General features: G+C 35.0%; 1 long non-coding RNA gene across 1 annotated transcript; it reads left to right on the top strand.

Moving 5' to 3' along the window:
• Positions 1-2,277: 2,277 nt before the first annotated feature.
• On the top strand, positions 2,278-3,235 carry LOC127115694 (uncharacterized). Its single transcript, XR_007800845.1, has 2 exons — positions 2,278-2,822; positions 2,912-3,235. It is a non-coding gene; the product is annotated as an uncharacterized LOC127115694 (long non-coding RNA).
• The last annotated feature ends 8,472 nt before the right edge of the window (positions 3,236-11,707 follow it).

An 11,707-nucleotide genomic window follows, 5' to 3' on the forward strand; every position in this document is an offset into this window, starting at 1 on the left:
ATCCGATTATAGTTAATGTTGATCTTAATAGAGACAAAACCGAGAAACTATTGGTTATGTTAAGGAATTACCCTACATATTTAGGCTATAACATCTCTGATCTAAAAGGAATTAGCCCCTCTGTATGCATACATAAAATTATGCTCAGACTCTAAAGCCTCTAGAGAACATAAGAGGATGACTAATCCTATTATGAGTGAGGTAGTTAGGAATAAAGTGTTAAAGTTTCTTGAAGTTGGAATAATTTATCTAATATCAGATATTCAATGGGTCAACTCAGTACATGTAGTACCAAAGAAAGGAGGAGTGACGGTAGTTAAGAATGAAAAAGGTGAATTTGTAGCTAAGCATGTGGAGACAGGGTGGCAAATGTGTATTGACTATAGAAAATTAAACAAAGCCACCTGAAAAGACCATTTCCCATTCCTTTCATTGACCAGATGCTTGAACATTTGGCTAGGCACTCATATTTTTGCTACTTAGACGGATATTCAGGATTTTTCCAAATCTCAATCCATCCTGATGACCAGGAGAAGACTACCTTCACTTGCCCCTATGTCACATTCACATATTGTCAAATGTCGCTTAGACTTTGTAATGCGTCACAACTGGAAAATTACATAATCGTCGTCATCCTTTATTTATTCCTAAGGGACAGGTAAATAATGATAAAAACTAAAAATTAGGACAAGACGCTTGGGGTTCTGGAGTTCATTAAATGAGGGGAAGGTGTTAGGCAACTCTCACCTCCATTGTATTCAATGGGATCCTTCTCTAATTCTAGCATTATTATTCCTACCTAAGGGATGTTTGTTTATTTCTCTTCTTAATTCTTAGTTTCAATTATTTACCAAAAGGTGACAGTCTATTATTTTTGGGAGGAAAGATTTAATTACAAAGGGTACTAAGAATGGTTTTTTTATTATTATACTCGCCAAAGTGTTACAAATTTGTGCCAACGTACCCTCGAGCATTATTAGGGATCAGAGTACTGTAGTTCGTCTTGAAAAAGGTTGTGTGTTTGTTGTTTTTAATTTTGAAAAGATCTCAAAGCATTGAGGGTGGAGAAAATTTTGTTGGAAAAAGTCTCAATGCACAAGGGTGGAGAAAAGGACACTTTGATGAGTTTGAGTTGATTTTAGGTTAATTTACTGATTGATAAAGTGTGACACCAATCAATCAATTTGATTTGCAAAATATATTTTAATTTGATTTGGAAAATAATATATGATATTTATAAGTAAGTATTATTTTGAATATTCCTATAATTTGTGATTTCATGTCTAAATATCTAATAAACTAAATTTCTAACTAAATAAAATAAAATGACATATTCTTGTATTTTTTCAATAACCAATTCAAACTAAATTATTATAGTGTTTTTATATTTTAAAAGAAATGTTTTTGTTTATGAATTATTTAATTATCCTAATTAAATTAGTTAATTCTAATCTTAAACTAATTAATCCTAAACTTAAATAAAATGATAAATAGAAAGAATAAAAATATAAATAAAATAAACAGAGACATGGGGGTGTATTTTCTAGTTAAAATTCAGTTGGACTACTAAAAGGGGGTGTGGGAAGTAAAACAAAAGACAAGGCCCAAAAGATTTGAGTCGATGGCGTTGGTCAAAGGAGAGTCAGTAGTTGACTCTTCATAGGGCGTGTGAATAGGATCATATGAGATCAATGAGATCTCTTCACATACGTTGGATGCGTAGATTGGTCATAGTAAGTGAAACGGAGGGCCATAGGGCGAAGTCAACACATGACTTTGGTATGGGCAGGGACGGAGGGAGATACACTGAAGTGGGGCTGCTGCCCCCACTTGATTCTAAATTTAATTATAATATTTTTTATATCATTTTTTATATTATTTAATAATTTAATATTTGTTTTAACTTTTAAATATAATTTAAAATATTTCTTCTTATAAATTAATGATTTTAAAAAAAACATTAATAAAAATATTTTGTATTAAATGACTTATTTATTTTAAAATTAATTTTTATTTTGTTTAAAAAAATATAATAAATAAAATATATTTTCTATAATAATTTTGTGAAGAATTAAATATCTAACAATATAATATATAAAACATTAAATAAATATTTAATCACATATATAAAAATAAATATTTTTAGTAATATTTAAAATAAATTAATCATATAAAAATATAATTAAATGTATATGCCCCACATAATCAAAGTACATCAATCACGTGGCCATAAGGGGGGCCATGTGTCGATAATCAAACACTGTTTCCTTCAGGAAACTCTCATTTCCAACTGACCACTCTCTCTCTAACCCACACTCTCTATGATACTCCATCTCATCTCTCTCCAAACCTCGACCTACCTCCATCGTCTGGAAAATGATTCCAACGGTGGCTCCACCTCGAACCACCCTTCAATCCTATGTTTCCTAGGTTTTCGATTGAAGTTAAACTGGAACCTTCAATCAAACATAAAATCGCCCCTCTAACCATCGTAGGCCCTCACCAGAGAAGATGAAGATTCATCTTCTCCGACCACCCGCCACCGTCAAAACCCATATATCCCATAAACATCTGTAAATCACCTCAAACTTTCCTCTAAACCACAGATCGGGCCCCCTAGTTACTGATTCAGACTCTCCCGACCCTAAACACAAACTTTTGGCAAACCCTAAACCGAACCCAAACAAACCCTTATCCATTCATCCACAGTCATATGCAAAAACAAAAACATAAGCAAACATACACCAATCAGCAAGACATAAAAAAGGGTTTAACATTAGTGGTACGAGCCTACGGGAAGGAGGACTTTCTCGATCACAAAGGTAAAGTCTCTTCTCACTTTTTGGTTATGAATTCTTCTCTCTTTTTTTCTGCTCTTGCTCCTTCTAACTCCTTTTCTTCTTACTTTCAGGATGCAAAGTCTGGATTAACAGAGCTAATGCTCAAGTCAATTAGGGTTTCAGCGTGAAACCCAAAATATCTTAATCGGATCATTGATTGTTCTGTTTAGGATTTTGCAGTGATCTAGTGTTCTCTCTCTTTCAAGTTTAGTTTTAGGTTTTTATAGCATTAGGTGTTAATTCTGATTAGGAAAATATTTTAGGGCAAATTGATTATGAATGCAACAATCCATTGATTGCATGTATCTGGTCCAATTTCTATGTAAATCCTAATTTTTTATGATGTATCAGTAATATGTTTTTAGAAAGTTTTGATATGTATTTTTTCATTACTTCTTCATTTTGATTTACTCGGATCCACGATTAGTGTGGCTTAGGGTTTCTGAACGTGTTTGACTTTCGTCAATGATTTAACCTGATTCACTTTAGAAGAAAATAACCAAAAAATAATAACTAAAACCACTTAGTGATGATTATAATAATAACTTGAATAATAAAATATAACCTAAATCAACTAAATAATTTAAATTATAATTAAAATTGAAAAACAATACCCTAAATACTAATGTTAATAATTCAAAAAAAATAAAAAGCTTTTAATTGGCTAATTAATTTGAATAATAAAGGTATTTAATTATAACCTAATAATATATTTTAACAATGATCTAAATAATAATTATTTGATAATAATACAACCATTAATTAAAAGTTTATTTAATCTATTTTTTAATAACCTATTAAAATTAATAGAATATCGAAATCAAAAATTAAATAACACCCAAAATGATTATGACAAATACTTAATAATGGTCCAGCCCAAATAAATTCTAATAGTTTCTAATAATATTTAGATATTAACTAAATATTGATAATATAATCTAATTAAAACTAATAATAAAAAACAGTAATGCATCATGTAGAAACAAAATTGAGAAGAGGATAAAAAGTCAAAATGATCCTCCTTTAACTTTTTTTTGTCATTGGAGTGGGCCAGCTGATATGAATCAGGGATTCTGGTAGATTAATACCCTATACTCTAACTCTGATGAATGAAAAAAAGGGTGGTCAAAATTTGGGATACGGCATAATGCACATGCAACTTTCCAAAGATATATGATAACAATATTCGCAGACTTCCTAAATGATATCATGGATGACTTTCTGTCTGCGGATTAAGTTTTGAAGGATGCCTTGCTAACTTAGAGAAACTACTAGAGAGGTGCGTAAAAGACAATTAGTGCTTAATTGAGGGAAATGTCACTTCATGGTAAAATAATGCATAACCATATGACATATAATGTTTGAAAGGGGAATATAGGTTGACAAAGGTAAGATCGAGGTTATTGAGAACCTCCAACTACATAAAAATGTCAGAGAAATCTGAGGTTTTCTGGGACACGTTGGCTTCTACTAACGTTTTATTATGGATTTCTCTAAAATCACAAAAACCCTAATCGGTCTCTTGATGAAGGACGCTGAGTTTATCTTTGACGAAAAATGCCTTGAACCATTTCAACTCCTTAAATACACCCTGATCTCTACACCTATTATGCAACCTCCTTATTTTAGTCAACCATTCAAGATCATTTACGATGCGAGCGACTATACAGTAGGCGTTGTCTTAGGACAACAACAAGATAAAAAAATTGCATGTCTTCTATTATGCAAGCAAAACCCTAGATGGAGTTCAAACAAACTATGTTGCAACTGAGAAAGAGCTCTTAGATGTAGTATTCACAATTAATAAGTTTCGTTCTTACTTAGTAGGAGCTAAAATCATTATCTACACAGATCATGCAATTATAAAGTATTTATTATTCAAAAAGGATGCGAAGCCAAGGTTACTTCGATGGATCCTACTATTATAGGAATTCAACTTAGAAATCTGAGACAAAAAGGGAATCGAAAACATGGTAGCTAACCACATGTATAGACTAGATAATATTAAGCCTGAACATGTTCCCATTAACGATGATTTTCCCTATGATAGACTAGTCGCATTAGCTGGAACTGAAGAACCTAGTTATGCTCATCTCACTGATTATTTTGAGCAAGGTAACTTCAACATTAAAAATGAAAAAGAAGAAAAAGTTGCCCTAGCAAAAACTACAATTCCATTATATGTTGACTTCGTAAACTACCTAGAAGCTGGAGACCTGCCTCAAGATATGACTTACTAACAGAAGAAGAAATTCTTCCATGATATGAAACAATTCTATTGGGATGAACCCCTCCTTTTCAAAAGGGGAGACATCGATATTTATCGCTATTATGTTCCTGAGGAGGAGATTAAAAGCATTGTGACTCATTGCCACGCCTCTCCCAATGGGGACCATGTAAGTACATCAAAGACATGCGCAAAAATTCTTCAAGTAGACCTTTATTGGCCCAACATATGGCACAATGTCCATGCTATGGTCGTCAAATGTGACTAGTGTCAGCACACTGGAAACATTTTCCGATGATATGAGATGCCCTTGCAAAATATTTTATAATGGAAGTATTTGATGTTTGGGGGATTGATTTCATGGGTTCATTTCCATCTTCAATGGGAAACAAGTACATACTCATGGTAGTGGATTACATATCTAAATGGATAGAAGCCATCGTCTCTCCTACCAATGATGCATGAGTAGTGATTAAAATGTTTAAAAACAATATTTTTCCTAGATTTGGTGTTCTAATACTAGTCATAAGTGATAGAGGATCTCACTTCATATCTAGAATATTTGAATAACTTTTACAAAAGTATGTAGTGCGACACCGAATAGCTACTCCTTACCATCCATAGACCAGTGGCCAAGTAGAAATCTCCAATAGAGAGATTAAGCATATACTAGAGAAAACAGTTGCCACTTCTAGAAAAGACTGGTCAACAAAGCTTCAAGAAGCAATATGGTCCTATATGATAGCCTACAAAACACCCGTATGAACTACCTGGTTCAAACTTGTGTACGAAAAATCCTATCATCTGCCAGTTGAGCTTCAGCACAAAGCCTATTGGGTCGTTAAGACCCCTGAATATGGACTATAAAGCTACTGGTGGAAAACGAATCTTAGACCTACACGAGTTAGAGGAATTAAGGATAAATGCTTATGAGAATGCCCAAACCTATATAGAAAGAACCAATAAATTGCACGACAAGCAAGTTGTAACAGCCCAATTTTTTTAGTATTGAATTATTATACTATTATTATTATAATTTTAATTTAATTATGTGGAGTGTTAATTAATTAATTTGTGTATTAATTCATTATCTAGTGGATATGAGAAATAATTAAATAATTGAATTAATTAATTAACTTGGTTGCATAGTGAGTGGTTAATTATTTAAATTTAAATAGAGGTATTTAAATATTAGGTATTATTGGGCCTAGTGATTAAATTAGATGATTTAAGCCCAACTAAAATACTATTATAAATAGTAAGAGTGAAGGAGGTGAGAATTAGAATTCACTTGAGCACTGAAGGCAATAGAGAAAGAGGAGAGGAAAAATGAGAGGAGTCAAGGGTTCCATCAAATTGACAAGGTAAGGGGGGAAATCCTTATTATTATGGGTTAGTATAATTGGGTTAATGGGTAGGAACATGATTTAGGTTGAAATCCTTAATTGGCATGGTTTTGGAATTATTAGGTCTTGATAAATACTCTTGAATTGTGATGATTAAATTATGCTAAAACTGTGAATGAATATATAATTGGATGAGTCATAATTTTCTGAACGTGTAGCTTTTTACGGAATCGAAATCGGAGGTCCGGAAGTCCTCCAACGATGAAAAATGCGGGGAAATCTGCATTCTGTTTCGTGTTAGCGCAGGAACAACATTCTGTTTTGCGTTAACCGGTTAACCCAGGGCGTTAACCGGTTAACACTGTTACGATATTAAAAAAATTGCATTCTGTCTTGCGTTAACCGGTTAACCCAGGGCGTTAACCGGTTAACACTGTTAAAAATTGCCAAGAAGCGCATTCTGTTTTGCGTTAACCGATTAACCCAGGGCGTTAACCGGTTAACACTGTTTGAAAAGTGAAAAAGAGGAAGAGAGCTCGATAGGACATCGCATCCTATGCCTACGTATCTCGTCTGGAACGAGAATCAGAGCTGCCGTAGTTCGGCTCACGCACGCCAAACAAGACACACACAAACAAGGGCAAACCTGGAACCCGAATGCCAATCGCTGGACTTACATCGGCTTCCGAACCAAACAAACACAATCAGGATACGGACAGCCAATCGCTGGGCTTACATCCATATCCTGACACACAAGAGGATTAACAAGCAAACACACACAAAAAGAAAAAAAGGTGCCCGGAGAGACCTCGCATGGTCTCCTGCCTACGTACCTCATCTGGTATGAGGATCAGGGCGACGTAGTTCCCCTGAAAGGGAAAGAAATTCTAGTCAGAAACCAAGGGGAGACACACTACCAGGGAGCTGTACTCGAGCCTAGTGTTATCATGCATCATTGCCCTATGTTGTGGTTTCTACCTACTCGCACAACAGCAAGCTAATCCTAACCAGGAGAAACAAGCATGCAAGCATCAACCCAAAATAAAACAAACATTTCAAGCAAATATTCACAAAGCACACACTATATCCAGTCAGAAGTGGGCTCAAACAGAGGGTTCGACTGCCGAAGCAAGTCATCTGTACAGAGGTAGTATTAGCTCTTAACCCTGACATTGAGAGTCAGGGTGAAGCAGATGAAAGGTGAGTGAAGATTAGACTTCACAGCTCTTATCCCTGTCCAGGGAGAGCTTCAAAAAAAGGAGCGTGGGTCCAGAATGGAGGGACCCTTCTACGCTCAAGACTCTGACACAACTGTACAAAGTACAAGATCTTGGGTTAATGTCCCAATGCGTCAACACAATGGTGTGAGCAGAGGGACGACTCAACAGAATAGCGGGGGATAGATTGCATATCCCTTGGGTTCCGCCAATTGCCTCATAGAGGTCTTTACCTGCTTGGCACAATAGTAAACAATCACAAACATCGCCTCTTAAGGAGGACTTCAGACAGTTGCCTGGCTAAATAACAAGCCAGGTCTTCCAGACTACATGGAGACAAGAGAGTCTACCTCAACTGGTTTAAAAACCAAGCAACAGCAAGCAAGTTCTTAAAGAACTGTAAGCAACTTAATGTACCTGAAATCAATCAAGTATCATCAGTACTCAGACAAACCAACAGTAAACAGCAAAAGTTAAACAGTCAAAACAAGTTAATGCACACAAGTGCAAGCCATGAGCTCAAGCTCAAGCATCAAACCCTACAACACAAAACCAATGTTAGTTTACAACATCAAACAATCTCAATTTACAACTTGATTTTTTCTCCTTAAGCCTTTTGCACTTTTAACCTGAAAATCCAAACCAAATGTGAGAAACTAGACCACTAGGCCAAGCCTAGGGTCCAAAGGGGATGAAAAAATCAAAACAGCAAGTGAAATTTATCCAAAATCACATTCAAACAAATTAGAAGCAAATGCAATTGGTCCCATGCTCATATCAATCACCATTATCATTTTATGCACAAAATAGCACCAAACATGCAATTTGCAACTCCAAATGACCAAACAGAACTATCTCAATCAAAAGCATATCAAAACAATTCAATTAATTCCACAAAAATTCACACCTAAACAGGACACATTCAATGCATAGCATGTCAATTTTTAGCTCAATTGGACAAAAGGAAGCAGGTCAATGAAAATCATAAAGTTCAGACAATTTCAAACAAGCCAACACATGGTATCAACACAAGCATCAACTTCCAAAAATCATAAAACAGTGACAACAATTAAGAAATGAATGGGATCAAAACCAAAATGTCCTATAATGTGTCTACAATGCACATGTCAAATTTTATCTTCATCCAATACACTATGAGAATTTCACAAACAAAATGCCAACATGTGTCACACAATGTCACAAAATGGCTCAACAGGGAAGAAAATTATCAATCAATTAGAAAATGCCATCAACAATTCCAGAAAAATTCTCATGTAATCTTGACATATCAATGATCATCCACACAATTTCAGCTCAAATCAACATCCCTAAGCATTTTAAATAAAATCATGAAGTTGACCTAGCTTGGTGTGACACAAATTGTCACACCTCTAATCAAAAAATCATATCTCAACAACCAAGTATCCAAAAATCACAAACTATACATGAAAATCACCATCAAAATGTCCAGAACAAGCACAAAAAATTTCATTCATTTATTTGAAGGCATCATCATTTCATGAGAGATTTGGCAAAACATGTACAAAATGAACACATTAAATCAATCCCTAAGCCAATTAATTTTCTACACGTGCAAAAAATCCACAAAAATCATGATTACATTCTTCACATCATCAGGAGTATCATGGAAAAAATCTCACCAAAATTGGATAAGAAATGAGTGAGTTATGAATTTTAAAGATCATGAACCAAAAATGAAATTGAAATGAAAAAGAAAATGAAATAATATATAATTAATATCTGATAATGGCATTATTGTAATATTAAAGCACAAGCGCAAAACGGCGCCGTTTCAAATAGAAGCCATGGCGCGTCCTCATTGGTTAGCACTGGCGGTAAACACAAATTCAAACACAGCGAGGCAAAATATGGATCAAACACATGCATCAGCTTCTTCTCCAACAAAACAATTCCAGAAATTCCAGAAAATTGAAGAACATCAAATCGTAACCAAAATGCACAAACTTATAGTCATTAGAACCGTATGATCATGCACATCATGGATGTATAACTGGCTTAACCTAATTCCTAACATAGCGACGGGATCGATCCAAAAAAGAAATGAGCACAAAACTTCCAAACACGATTTCTCATCCTACACCTAACCAAATCAAAAACTAAGAGCATCATGTTCATCTACGTTGCAAGCTCTACAAAAGCCATGTAATAGTTGAAGCAATGAGGAGATTCGAAAAATACCTTGTAGATGATGGCAGATGTTGATTTTGATATTTCACGATGCCAAAGCCAAAAACAGATGGAGATTAAGGTTGAGGAAGATGAATGGAATAGCTAGTTTAGCTTCAGCACGATCCAGATGCAAGAATTATCAAATCACCATTGATGAGCAAGCCTTGAACAGTCCACGATCTTGAGGTTTTTGGCGCCAATTCAGCAAAACAGAGGGAGATTGAGGCTTGTGGAGAGTGAATCCAAGAAGAATCAGCAAAAATGATGAAGAATTGATGAAGTTTTGATCAAAAATGCTTGATGAGATTTTGAGAGTTTTGAGAAAATGGAGGGAAAGTTTGTTATGGATCTTGAGAATTGTGATTGTGATTAGAATTTTCTGTTACAGTTAACCATTTATACCTCACACTAATCCATCTCTTAATCTCAATTATCCAAAATTTGGAAGATTAGTGTAATTGCATTTTTAGGTGCTATGTCAAAAATGACCTTGCCAAATATTGCAATGTGACAGCTCATGACAGTTCACACAACTTCTAAATGGTATTTGGAGTGTGTTGGAATGGTTCTCATGTTCAAATTCCAAGTATTACTCAAAATCACATATTCACACCAAAAATGCACTTAAGTCCACTTGAAATTTGACTTTTTGCATTGACCATTTTTGATGAATTTGGACCATACACCATGAAAGTACATGTGAAATGGGGTTTGCTCATAAAAAGATCACTCAATTTGGACATTCCATGTGAAGTTATGCCACTTTGATTATAGGTATTTTTGGAAAATGAATGGACCATAACTTGTCAACCATACATGGGAATTTCAAGTTCTTGGACTTTTTGGAAAGGTGAGAGCAAGATCTACAACTTTCATGTTGAACAAATGTTCATTTGAAGCTTTTTTGGACATGTAATTTTGTGGTGAAAAACTTTCCATTTTTGGAAACTTCCATTACAAGTCACTTTCCATTTTTGGAAACTTTTTGTCTGATTTTATTTTCTTCATTCTTGGGCTTTGACATGTCAAATGAAACTTGTTTCAACATGAATGAAGTGTATCCAACTCTCTCCCACCTCCAAATCCATAAAATCAAGCACAGTTGACCACAGTTGACTTTTCAACTGATAGATGAATTTGGCAATGCACTGATCAATCTGAGCCCCAATCTTCTGATGAAATGGCTCAAGGATGAAACCCTAGCCTCCATAAGCTCAATAAAACCATATGATGATCCCCATATCCATTGTAGACCTCATCTCCTTGCTATGCCCTGATTGGCCCAATGCAACTGATTAGGGCTGACCAGTGGTCAAAACCCTAATCCCAAGGTATCTGATCAATCTTCTGAATCTCTTGGATGATATCAAAACCATGATGATGATGATGTATCATTTCAACCAAGATCAAGCTCAATCTCCTTGAGAATCATGAAACCCTAATTTGAACCACCACCCTCAGACAGTTAGTGATCCAGTCCAATGAAACCCTAGCTTGCATCATGACCTCTTCATCTTCTGATCAAGACTTATGAGGATGACTTGCACAATGTAACCACATGATATGCAATATGCAATGCCTAATGACCTAAAAATGATATATAATACATTAAGCTAGTCCCAAGAGAGGAGGGCAAATTTTGAGGTGTTACAGCTGCCCCTATTCAATCCATTGTGAACCTGTCGATATGAATAGCCTCGGCTTTCAGATGATCAGGATGAAGAGTGATTGAATACCAAGAACAGACGAACAATTTGCACTCTGATGGGAAAATAATTAACAATGCCTGTCAGAATCGGCAAAGAAACACTCTCGAAAGAAAAATCCGTCTGGTACGGAGAAAGTCGGCCTGATCACCGAAACAGA

The sequence above is a fragment of the Lathyrus oleraceus genome, chromosome 1, assembly GCF_024323335.1.
Source record: "Lathyrus oleraceus cultivar Zhongwan6 chromosome 1, CAAS_Psat_ZW6_1.0, whole genome shotgun sequence".
In the NCBI taxonomy this organism is placed as follows: domain Eukaryota; kingdom Viridiplantae; phylum Streptophyta; class Magnoliopsida; order Fabales; family Fabaceae; genus Lathyrus; species Lathyrus oleraceus.